This window comes from Macaca fascicularis, chromosome 1 (genome assembly GCF_037993035.2).
Source record: "Macaca fascicularis isolate 582-1 chromosome 1, T2T-MFA8v1.1".
Lineage (NCBI taxonomy): Eukaryota > Metazoa > Chordata > Mammalia > Primates > Cercopithecidae > Macaca > Macaca fascicularis.
In genome coordinates, this window is record NC_088375.1 from 133156234 (window position 1) to 133169634 (window position 13401).

At 41.2% G+C, this 13401-nt stretch overlaps 1 long non-coding RNA gene and 1 pseudogene across 1 annotated transcript in view; both read right to left on the reverse strand.

Moving 5' to 3' along the window:
* Positions 1–10086, reverse strand: part of LOC141407579 (uncharacterized) — a 33635-nt gene extending 23549 nt beyond the window's left edge. The window contains exons 1-2 of the long non-coding RNA XR_012417185.1: positions 9969–10086; positions 8363–8488 (exon numbers count right to left, since the gene is read on the reverse strand). This is a non-coding gene — a long non-coding RNA (uncharacterized lncRNA). The remainder of the gene's footprint in view (positions 1–8362; positions 8489–9968) is intronic.
* Positions 1275–8194, reverse strand: LOC135968850 (small ribosomal subunit protein uS10-like; annotated as a pseudogene).
* Positions 10087–13401: the final 3315 nt, after the last annotated feature.

Genomic DNA, 13401 nt, shown 5'->3' on the forward strand with positions numbered 1-13401 from the left:
TTGCATAGACCTCAGCCCTTCCCCAGGACTCTAGGCAAGCAGAAGAGGAAGAACCTGAGAGCCTTAGCAATTTTTTTTTTTTTTTTTGAAACAGAGTCTCACTTTGTCACCCAGGTTGGAGTACAGTGGTGCAATCTAGGTTCACTGCAACCTCAACCTCCCGGATTCAAGCTATCCTCCTGCCTCAGTCCCCACAAGTACCTGGGACTACAAGCGCACACCACCACTCCCAGCTAATTTTTGTGTTTTTTGTAGGGATGGGTTTTTGCCATGTTGCCCAGGCTGGTCTCCAATTCCTGAGCTCAAGCCATCTGCCCATCTTGGCCTCCCAGAGTGCTGGGATTTCAGGTATGAGCCACTATGCCTGACCTAGCCTCAGCTTTTTTTTGTTTTTTGTATTGTTTGGTTTTAACTTTAGCATTGTTATCCAAAGGAGGCAGAACTAGAACAATGCTGTTCTAGTTCCCCCTTCTAACTAGAACGTAAATGGCTCTGGAGGGAAGACAGAATAGGATAGACTAAATAAATTCATTTTTCTGCACATCCAAGTTGCAATGTAGGTCAAATTTTGCAATTCCATCATACATTCTTTTTTTGGTCTCATGCAAAAAGGGAATCTGAGCACAAAACATAGTTGTTGACTAGCAGAACTTCCAAAGGAATGAATTCTTTGAAAAAGCAGGAATATTCATCTAATGAGGTCTGGCTTTAGTAGGGAGGGTCAGTGTAAAGTAGGAAGAAGACAGGAAACTGGCCGTGGCAAGAGTTTTGTCTATTTTGTTCACTGCTCTATTGGCAGTACATGGAGCATGGTAGGTGCTCCATAAATACGCGTTAAATGAACGAGTAAATGAACATTTGTTGACCATCATCTATCTTGAGCCAGACATTAAAAAATATAATCCAGTTTGTTTATTTATTTATTTATTTATTTATTGAGACAGAGTCTCACTCTGTCACCCAGGCTGGAGTGCAGTGGCGCGATCTCAGCCAACTACAACCTCCACCTCCCGGGTTCAAGTGATTCTCCTGCCTCAGCCTCCTGAGTAGCTGGGACAACAGGCGGGTGCCACCACACCCAGCTAATTTTTTGTATTTTTTTAGTAGAGATGGGGTTTCACCGTGTTAGCAAGAATGGTCTCGATCTCCTGACCTCATGAGCTGTCCGCCTCGGCCTCCCAAAGTGCTGGGATTATAAGCATGAGCCACTGCACCCAGACAAATATAATCCTATTTAAATCTCACAACAGTCTTTGAAGTTAGTATTATCACTATTTTTTTTTTTAATAACTGGTAATCAATTTATTAAAATAGTTTACTTAAGCATCTGCAATGGTGCCTTCCACCTCAACTCCTGGCTCAATACTGATGGAAGTAACCTACTTAACAATCTCAGAAGGACTGTGCCAGTCAACGAGTCGCTTGTGGATTCTCATCCCAAAACGATTCCATGTCTTAGAACCTTCACCACAAGGAGCTTTTTTTCTTGTAGTTATTCTTAAAGTCTTGGTAGGCATTCTAACTGGTCCTTTCACTTTGAGATTATTTTCCTTTGCTCCTCTGATCAAGTCAGCACACACATTCTCCAGGGATTTTACTTTGCGGCTCGTTACAGTGATTTGAATTCAGTGAATTGCCACCTACCGCTCCAGGGGTGTGTTTCCGGAATTCTCTTTTTTTTTTTCTTTTTTTTTTTTTTGACACGGAGTCTCACTCTGTCGCCCAGGCTGAAGTGCAGTGGTGTGATCTCGGCTCACTGCAAGCTCCGCCTCCTGGGTTCACGCCATTCTCCTGCCTCAGCCTCCCAAGTAGATGGGACTACAGGCACCGGCCACCACACCTGGCTAATTTTTTTTTTTTTTTTGTATTTTTTAGTAGAGATGGGGTTTCACCGTGTTAGCCAGGATGGTCTCGATCTCCTGACCTCGTGATCCGCCCGCCTTGGCCTCCCAAAGTGCCCAGTATTCTTAAAAGCCATGGCTGCGACGTCAGCTTCCTGACTGACTGTTCCTCACAAGAGCCAACAGCCGTGAGTCAGGAGCAGGAACCTGCAGATCAGCGATTTATTTTTTATTTTTTTTTTTCTTTTGAGACTGAGTCTCACTCTGTCTGGAGTGCAGTGGGGTGATCATGGCTCACTGCAACCTCTGCCCCCGAGGTTCAAGCGATTCTCCTGCCTCAGCCTCCCAAATAGCTGGCATTACAGGCACAGGCCACCACACCCAACTAATTTTTTGTATGTTTTGTAGAGACAGAGTTCACCATGTTGGCCAGACTGGTCTGGAACTCCTGAGCTTAAGTGATCTGCCCGCCTCGGCCTCCCAAAGTGCTAGGATTACAGGCATAAGTCACCACGCCCGACCTATCACTATTTCATAAAGAAATGAACTGCATTTCAGCTAGGTTGAATAACTTCGCCAGGGCCACCTACTTACTATGCGGTAGAGACAGAATTCAAACACAGGCCAAACTGACTACTCTGACTTAATATATTTCCTTCTATGCAGGGGAAAAATCTTCATATACTAGAAATCCCATTGATATTTCTCCCTTCTACTTTACATTACAAGAAAGATCCTGACGTTCGTTGGGTGACCAAAGTCCCGCTGCAAAAACGATTCTTCCTGGCTGGGCTCTGTGGCTCACACTTGCAATCCCAGCACTTTGCCAGACAGGCAGATCATTTGAGCTCAAAATTTCAAGACCAGCATGGACAACATGGCAAGACCACATCGCTACAAAAAAAAAAAAAATACAAAAATTAGCCGGGCATGGTGGGAGACTGGGAGACTGAGACGGGAAGATTGCTTGAGGCCGGGAGGCAGAGTTGTAGTGAGCCAAGATCATGCCACTGCACCCCATCCTGGGTAAGAGAGCCAGACCCTGTCTCAAAAATAACAACAACAGCAAAAAACTCCATGATTCTTCCTGTACATCACACCACAAAGGTAGCACTGATATTACAGCATTTGTTATATCTATGTTGAAATGCTAATTATTTTCTGGATAGAAAGAAATTACAGGAAAGTAAGAAGAAGTGTGTAGGAGACCACAGTGCAATCCCAGAAAGAGGAAAGGAAATTTTTAAAAGGGAAATCATAACCCTAATCAGTACTTTAGCTGAAATAAGCATTCTTAATGTTAAAAGAGCCCTTGAGCTTTGTGTAATCAAAATAAACAACAACACGGGCCGGATTGCACAAAATAAGTTCTTTCTTGGGTTTCCAGTGACGTCTTGGTCGGTCCAGTGACTGACCGCACAAAACTCCACCATCCACTGAAATCACAGCCTGCAATTTTATCCTCTGGTGGGTTGTGTTTGGTCAAACACCACATTTTCATTAACATGTGCCACGCCCTTCTGCTTTGATCTGCCACTCCCCCTAAATTCAACCGACATTCACACTGCTGCAGAAGCAAAATCATTGTAATTTCAAACACGTGCATTCCATTTATCTCAGTTGTAAAAGTTAGCAAGGGACAGTGGTCGAAGGGTCTAAAGGCAATCTGGCGGGATCTAGGAGAAATAAAGCTGGAGAGGTAAAAATAGCAATAAAACCAGCAACACAAACCTTTCACTTTTCAACATTGTCTTGCTAGCACAACTATGATTTCAAAATAGACAAGGACAAGAGAAATGAGTAGGAGTCAAGAGTGAGTCACTTATCTCTGAAATGGGACAGTTGGGCAGGTTAATCTCTAAGGTTCCTTCCAACTCAGTGAATCTATGATCATAAATCTGGGGAAGCCTGGGGAAGTTTTCCAGGCTTCACTGTGTAATGGAAAGGCAAAGCCAGCTTCACTGGTGACTCGTTATGTGGGGAAGTTGTTTCACCTCTCATTAGCCTCAGATGTGCTGCATCCTCTGGGCACTGATAGTAATACACACTTCACAGTACTGTTGTGTATAGCTAATTGAAAAGTGCAAAAGTCAGACTTGCCAATACATTTATAAGCTTTCATTTATTTATATATTATTTATATTTATATATATAAATATATGTCCCACTGGGTGAGGGGGTCTCACTATGTCACCTAAGCTTTTGTTTTTTTTCTTTTTTTCAGGACAGGGTCTTGCTCTGTTGCTCAGGCTACAGTGCAGCAGCTCAATCATAGCTCACTGAAGCCTCAAACTTCTGGGCTCAAATGAATCTTCCAGCTTTGGCCTTCTGAGTAGCTGGGACTACCACACCTGGCTAACTTTTTTTTTTTTTTTTTTTTTGGTAGACAAGGTCTCTACCAAACTCTCAAACTTCTGGCCTCAAGTGATCCTCCCATCTCAGCCTCCAGAGTAACCAGGATTACAAGCACATGCCACCGCACCCACCGTAAGCTTTTAATTTTTGAAGAAATTTTAGAATGGAAAGATGAAGGCAGAACCAGCATTTGGAAAGGGTCTGATATGACGTGCCTGTCTGAATTTCCCATTACGCTACTACGGTGTACAAGATGTCACCTTTGAGAAAGGTTGAGATGTTGAGAGCCGAGGCGGGCAGATCACGAGGTCAAGAGATCAAGACCATCCTGGCTAGCACGATGAAACTCCGTCTCTACTAACACACACACGCACACACACACAATTAGCTGGGCATAGTGGCGGGCGCCTGTAGTCCCAGCTACTCGGGAGGCTGAGGCAGGAGAATGTGGTGAACTCAGGAGGCGGAGCTTGCAGTGAGCTGAAATCACGCCACTGCCCTTCAGCCTGGGCAACAGAGCGAGACTCCATCTCAAAAAAAAAAAAAAAAAGAAAGGTTGAGATGCCATTGTTTTTGTGCCCATCACCATACATTCCATTCACCATACAATGGAAATCAGGAGCTGGAGATGCTTCACAGATATGAGGTAGCCTCAGATGATCAGATATGCCAACTAAGACATCTCCCCATAGTCCTAAAACCTGAGCTAGCCTGTTTCCCAACTCCACCCTTGCTTGTCACACCCCAGGCCACCAGACAGAAACTGCTCCAGTAGGGAAGTGACTTAGCACCCATGGTGGACCTTCAGGTGAATAGCTCAGCTCTGAGAACTCAGTTGTTTTAATTTATATTAGATGCCAAAGAGGAGCCCAGGGTTCAGGTGTGGACACCATTGTGTCATATTTTGCCTGTATAAGAATTGTTTTTAATCAAATTAGCATCATTTAAAAATTGGGAGATTATACATCAAAGCCCATATGTTTCTCACGCTTTGGAACACTGACAACACTGGGCCAACATCTCAGCTAGCAACAAAAAGCTGGAGTGGGATAAAGACTTCTCCACTGAGATGGACATTCACTCTCAAGTTCATCACTCTCTCCCCAGGCCACTTCACTCCTGTAAGTTCTCTGCCTGGTTCCTGGAGGTATTTGAGAGCAATCACTGATTCAGAATATCTGAATATTTAAGCAGACAAGAAGAACTACATCTGAGTATACCAGGAAAGTTTCGCAAGTCTCCTCAACTGCCTGGATGAGGCAACGACCTCAGGATTTAAGTGGCTACCCTCATCTAGTCTTGAAGCTGAGATCTATCCTAAGGACCCCTGAAAACCACTGGCTAGCTCAGTGCTGTGGCAAACAGGCTGAAGATGATTACAACACCATAACAAAGGAATCAGGGCCAGGCCAGAAGTTCTGTTTTAATATTACAATCGCTTGTCAACTGCTTTGCCATGCGTGGTATAAAAATGCCATTTTATGAGATCTGTTAATTAACCAACAACTATATATGGAGACATTTCAATAATATAAAAAGCTATTTCAGCCTGCTTAAAGCTGAATTCGAATAGTGCTTCACTAAAGTCAATACTTTCTAGATCCTATGATTCTCCTCAATAAAAATATACCATTTCATGGAAAGCACTGTAAATCAAAGGTCCTGATCTTAGCAAAGCTAACAGATAGATCCTTATTTTCCCAAACCCCATAACTTGGCTCATTTCAAGGAAATTACTTTCATTTATATTACTGTTTCCTGTATATGGTGATTGTCAGCCTGAATACCAGTCCCTGAATCAGGTCCTACTTGTGGGAAAGAGCTCCATATACTTAGACTTTTATGTTAGTTCATCCCATTAAGGGGCTTATGCTTTGTTATCCTTTTCTGAACCTTGGCAGGGCCTCTTCATTCTCTTACAAGTTAAGTGAAAAGCAAAACTCTGCACTGAGCTGTTAATGATTCCTAGTGAGAGCCATGAAATGTGAATGGTGTTTGTCCTAAGGGATTGTTCAAGTAGGCAGCCACAAATCCCAGGGACAACCTGCCAGTTCAAAACTACGGGAAACAAAGTTGCACCCTCAATTTGTGCTTCTCCTTAAACTTACCAAAAAAGGAATTTGGGAAGAGGAAATGATGCTGCCAACTTCAATAGCTTTAGCCAGGATGTCACAGCCTCTGATATACGAGTGAATGCTATGGATTTCCTCCAAATTAAATAAAAGTTCATGGAATGACATATAAAGAATGGAGATCGTTTATAACACAGAGAAACTATAGTAATCCCCAATGTCTAAAACTTCTTTTGTATGGAATACAAAATGCTCTTTTTCCTTTAGATAGATTTAAATGAAAGTAGGGAAGAAGTAAGAGTGCTTTTAACAACAAGAAAATGTTCTGATTACTGTGCTTCAAATAGAAGTTTCCCGCCAGTTACCAGTGCATTCTTGATAATGAAATGCAAAGACTAATGTGAACTTACTGTGGTAACACAGACATTTAATTCCATATGAGTAAACCACCAGTAACATCAGCTGGCAGTGCCAGAACTCGACCATGACATGACCAGAGGCAGCTGTGGTAGCCTGAAAACTGCCCTCACCAAGGAAGAAATCACACCATTTGATGACAGCATGACTTTACAATAAAAGTCATCTCTTGTGTGCTTTTATGTCTTCAGTGTTTAATTAATTCCTCCGAATACCCCACAAGTTTTTCTATCCATTAGCAAAAATTATATAGGAAGAACTAGGTTTTAGAAGAGACTCTGAGCACTAGAGAATTAGAAAATCATAGATTGCTTTCCAAAATCCACCTATCTGAAGATCGTGATGTATTTTATTTATTTATTTTTACTTCCATCTCCCTTTCCTGGTACATGTTGTATTTTAAAACACAAAGAAAAATAACTGTCCATTCTTCAAGTTAAAAATAGTTTAGATTCAAGTGTGTGAAAGGTAAAAAGGAAAAGAAAAAAATAAAATTATAAAAATACTTCAGATTTTTCAAAAAATGTTGAACATTGCATTGAGTTAATACACTTATTCTGAACTTTTACTTTGGGGGCAGAACGAGTTCATTAATTGATTCCTCTTTGGAGAAGACAAACAAAAGATTGATTTTTTTTTTCTCTAGGGAGAAATCTGATGTATATTTAGGTAGCCTAAGTGTTCAGAGCAGCTAACTACTGGCAGCTAACTACTGACACTAGTAGTTTGTTGCCCTGAACACATAGGTGTTAACACACAAACTTCAAATATATACTCTAGTGCCTTGATTAGCATTTAACCTAGACTTTGTCAGAATGCCCAACACTGGCCTTTTTATAAATCTAAGGGCGTGAGCCACCGCGCCCGGCCCTGAATTTCTTATGATTCTGCAACTCCTACTATTATAGTATAAATAGTATATATAGTATAAATGGGTTCCCATTATAGTATAAATAGGTAGCTGGAAAAAGTGTTGATATACAATATTCACTCAATTGAGGCAAAGGATTTTACAGATTGAATAATCTAGGTAATTCTTTGGTACCCTAATTCACTTTGCACGTGTGAATGGGAATATGAAAATCTGTGTTGTTCTGAAAGCTGCCTTGACCAGCATCTAGACAAGGAAGAGAAACCAAGAACTATTTCTGCAGGTGGCCACATGAAGCTAGCTGAAGCAGAACAGCATGTGAGAACTAACCACTATTTCTGGTACCTCAGAAGATCTGCAGAAGCTTGGTGAGGGAACACTCTTCAGGCAGATGACAGTAAATGTCTTTACAAGTGATTTAGCACAAGTCTTCTCTTATTATAGAACATAACTTTACTGGTGACCTGAATTTGTTTTTCTCCGAAATGTCTAGACAGGAGCAAGAGAAACTCTGAAATTAGAAATAAATATACTCTCCTTTGTACAAAACATTGAAACTACTCACCCTCCCACCAGCAGACGTTATGCTTTGAGGGGTAGATCTGGTAATGACGAGCAGGTATCTGAGCTGTTGGCATTCTCAAGAGACTTCCTCATAGAAATGGCACACAAATGTGAGCAGGTCAGCTTGGATTCAGTAGAACTGGTGTATAAGATGAGTGCAGGGTTCTTGGGCTGCTCAGGGAGTTATCCCCAGCCCCCCGGCCTCAAGCAATCACTGAACATACAGCACACAAAAGACCTACCTAGGCTCCTCTCTCAAGTCCTTTAGATGACTTGCAATGGCTCATTAGTAGATAAGTCTGCTTATCCTCTTGAATTGTGAATTTTTCTCTCCTTTCTTTTTCATCCAAGTTGAATAAGGACACCACCTACGACATATTCAAATGTACACTTCAATTGCACATTATAAACCAAGCAGCTCCATCTAGCACAGTTCACAGTAGGGATCTAGGAAGAAAAACACTAAGGAGAGATAGAAACTAAAGACAGTGTTGACTGCTTTTATTTTACAGAGTTTCTTCTTGATTACATGGGGCCTAGATGCTGAAAAACAGAATACAAATACTGAAATTTACAACCATACCCAATAACATAAGGAACTTCTCTACATTCCAATTCTGAGTTTATTCTTCATTATTTAATTTTAAGTAATTTAGAGATATAAATTAAATAAAAGACAATGATGAAAAGCTGCCAATATTAATTGTATTTGTTAAATGAAATTATTTTACACTGCTAAAGAATTCAATATATTAGAGGAAGTGTACAACAATGAACAAACTCATGGGCAAAAAAAAGAACTGTTTCTTGACTGTGTGTCATGGTGCATGTCTATAATCCCAGCACTTTGGGAGGCCCAGGCAGGTCAGTCACTTGAGCCCCGAAGTTCGAGACCAGCCTGGCCAACTTGGTGAAACCCCGTCTCTACTAAAAACAGAAAAATTAGCCTGGCATAGTGACACACACCTGTAATCTCAGCTACTCAGGAGGCTGAGGCAGGAAAATCACTTGAACCTCGGAGGCAGAAGTTGCAGTGACCCGAGATCGCATCACTGCACTCCAGCCTGGGCGACAGAGTGAGACTCCATGTCAAAAAAGGAAAAAAAAGAAAGAATTTTCTCTTGCCATATCAGGGTCCCTGGACCCCAAAAGGAGGGAGCTACAGGAGTGCCAGAGCTGAAGGAATGAATCCTGCAAGCTCTAGGAAGGCAGGACCTCTGTTTATATTTACCCCTAGATCCACAGGACACAGCACAGGGCAAGCATTCTTGTTGAGTGGATGAGTAGGTGAGTGTGCCGACCTATCTAGAGGAATGGGAGTAGGAAGCATGACCCACACCAGTAACTTCTTCCAAGGTTTTTCTTTCTGCCCTGGTATCAACAAAGCAGCAGAAAAGTGGAGTAATAATAGTAGTAGAGCTCCAGGGAAATGGATGAACAATGTCCTTCCTCTCCCTGCTCCTTGTTAGCTCAAGTAACCATGCCCCTTCTTTTCTGTTTCTATTTCTGCTTTGTATCTAATCAGCCTGTCCAAGGAGCAGTGCAGCACCTGAGGCATTTCTTCTCTGTCCAGTTACTCCCAGAGCTGGCTGAAAGAAAGAACCCTCAGACAGGGGAGTGCAGGTAACAATGAGTCTGGCTGCAAGCTTATAAAACTCACAGGATGGGTACACATGGACATAGAGATGGGAACAGGCTGGTCATGATGGCTCACGCCTGTAATTCTAGCACTTTGGGTAGCCAAGGTGGGAGGATTGCTTGAGGTAAGGATTTGGGAACAGCCTAGGCAGTAAAGCGAGACCCTATCTCTACAAAAATAAATAATTAGCCAAGTGTGGTGGCACGCACCTGTAGTCTCAGCTACTCTGGAAGCTGAGGCGGGAGGATTGCTTGAGCCCAGAAGTTCCAGGTTGCAGTGAGCTATGGTCACGCCACTCCCCTCCAGCATGAGCAACAGAGTGAGACCCTCCAAAATAAATAAATAAGGGAACAATAGACACCGTGTCTACTAGAAGGGAGAGAGAGGGAGGGGGACAATGGCTAATAAACTGCTTGTTGGGTACTATGCCCACTACCACAGTGATGGGATCATTCATACCCAAAACTTGAACATCACAGCAATATGCCAATGTAACAAACCTGCACATGTACCCCCTGAATCTAATATAACAGCTGAAATTATTAAAAAATAAAACCCATAGGAACATAAGCTTGTCTTCCACATCCTTTGTGTCTCTGCCTATTTCTTCTAACAATGCAGTGCTTACACCCAGGGAGAGTGTTATTATCTGACTGAATGCCTTTTATAGGTTTGGTCAGGTGGCCATGATAAGAAATTGGCACACTCCAATTTGTGTGTCTCCAATACTAACATGTTTACATATCCTTGCAATGTATACAAGGTTCATTCTTCATAAGGCTATTAACAACCCATCATATATTCCTAGAACTGAAATCCAAATGTCAATAAACTTTTATTGTGACAGTTTCATTACATCTCTAGACTCTTTCAAGACACAGAAATTCTTCAGGGATTACAAATACCAATACTAAGCCAAATTCTCATCCTATGGAAGCAAAGGCTATCATCACATCACAATTATTTAGCGTTCTAAAGTTTTATTTCTGGGTCATGGGATAATACTTAAAAAGCGTATTACCCTTTTATGAAACAGTTTGGAACCTTTTTCCACTTTTTTTTTTTTTTTTTTTTTTTTTTTTTTTTTTTTTTTGAGACAGGATCTCACTCTGTCACCCAGGCTGGCGTTGGAATGCAGTGGCCGGATCTCGGCTCACTGCAACCTCCACTTCCTGGACTCAAGTGATTCTCCAGACTTAGCCATCCAAATAGCTGGGACTACAGGTGTGAGCCATCATGCTCAGCTAATTTTGTTGTTGTTTTTTTTTTTTGTAGAAACGGATGTTGCCATGTTGTCTAGGCTGTTCTTGAACTCCTGAGCTCAAAGCTATCCTCCTGCTTCGGCCTCCCAAAGTGCTGGAACTACAGGCGTGAGCCGCTGTGCCCGGCCGCCACTTCCTACAGAACTTCATGGAACCTTCCCACAATTTCACAGAGAAAGTCTCATATAGTCCTTATACGCAGAAGTGAAAGTCTAGCATATTGATATTTTTAAATTTCACTGGTCTTAAGAATATGATTACATAAGTTTAGACAAATATACACATCCGAGTGAACAATGTCCTAAAAATTAAGATATAGAGCATTGCTAACAATCTAGAAATTTCCCTCATGTTCCTTTCCAGTTTATCCTCTTACCCCAGGCAACCACTGTTCAGATTTATACCTCCATATGTTAGTTTTGCCTATTCTGGAACTTTTACATAAATGAAATCGTAATGTATGTTCTCTTTTGTGGTTGCATAAGAGGTTTAAGATTCACGAAAATGGTTGCAAGATTAGTAGTAGGTCCTTTTTCATTGCTGAATAATATTCCACTGTATTAATTTACCATGGTGTATTTATCCATTACTAATATGGAAGCTTCTAGTTGGATATATGAAGATACTTCATATATCAAGTTTGGATATACATAAAATGTAGCAATTCCTGTTCACTCAAGTCCGCAGTCCACACTTGGCTCTTGCTAATGACTATAACCAGAGCGAAGTCTAATTTTTGAATCCTTTAGTCCTCAAAGGGATGAAAAAGAGAGCATGGGAAAACCAGAAATTATCTGAGTCTGAATCCAAGAAGAAAGTGTAGGGAACAAGAGATCGGATGTATTAGGAGAGATGTCTTCAACATGAACTCAAACTACCCTGGATCCTGGTTCTTGTCAAAGATTGTAAAAGACTGAAATAAATGCAGGTCTAACCCCTCAGTATGCTCTTCCTCCTATCTCTCCTAGCTTTTTAAACCACTGGTTTAAAATCCTTTTTCTTCAGACATAATCCATATAAGGCCTTTATTTATTCAAGTAAACCTTGCTTGCTTGAATGTTCTGAAAGACAACTCTAGTTCCAATTAGTATTGCAGTGAAGGCAACGGTGTATGTTAAAAAGTATTTTGAGTCCCTTTTCTTGGACCATGTGAAGTATACATCAAAGGAGCAGGAAGGAAGGAAGGCTGGAGAAAATGTTGTAGTTTATTATGATTTCTCATCATCGTACATTTACTGTGTCCACAGGGAAATAATACTCTGATAATCTCTACAAAAGTTTCTTTTAGTTATTTGTGATTCCTCCCTCAAGGTATTTATAACCTATTTAGAGAAAACACAGACAAATCTGTGAGAGGATCACTTGAGCCCAGGAATTAGAGACCAGCCTGGGCAACATATTGAGATCCTGTCTCTACAAAACATTAAAAAAAAAAAAATCAGCCAGGCAGGGTGGCACGTGCCTGTGGTCCCAGTTACATGGGAGGCTTGAGGCAGGAGGATCACTTGAGCCCCAGAATTAGAGGCTGCAGTGAGTTAGGACTGTGCCACTGCATACTAGCCTGGGCAAGAAGGCAAGACCTCATTTCTAAAAAATAAATAAAACATTTTTAAAACAATTAAATGTTTCTCCTTCTAAGGAGATGTAAAAGCAAGAATAATAATTTGCCTTATATGACATTTTGATTTGAATATTCTGCAAAATTGTAATCACATTTAATACTGTTGGGGATAAAGTATTACATGATGTTACTTCATAACTTTCCTGACTATTTTCAGTCAATTGAACTTTTTGCAAGACTATGTCAAGTATTGTCCAGGCTATCTCTTTTACTCCTCTTGAAAAGCACTATAATATTAAAATCAAAGCCTTATATGTGCATTCTTTAGTATACACATATAATTACTAAGATTCTTTTCTCATTCTCACTTCTGAGAATACACTGAATTAAAACCAGGTATTCATGTTGGGAGACAACCAAGGATTCCTTCATCTTAAGTCTTTGCTTCTTGGTCAGATCTGGGGCTCTACCACACATGTGCCCAGCAAAACCACAGTCCATGACTACGCAGCTGTCTTGGAATGAAATGCACAGTCTGGAGTTTCCAGGAAGAAAGTACATCTAATCACTGGATAATGTGTTCACAGGGGGAAAAGTGTCACCAAAGAGCTCCCCATCTCCCAAAGCCAGCCACCCTATCCCATCTTCCCCCATATCATGAATCACCCCTGTGCTTCTGAAGATAAGCCCAAAAATATGAACATTTTATCTTCCATAGAAACACAAAATGGACATACTTTTCCATTATGCTTGACTGTAACGAAAGTCTAGGAAGTGAATGTAACATGAAATCATTCCTTCCGCCTTAGCAGACAGATG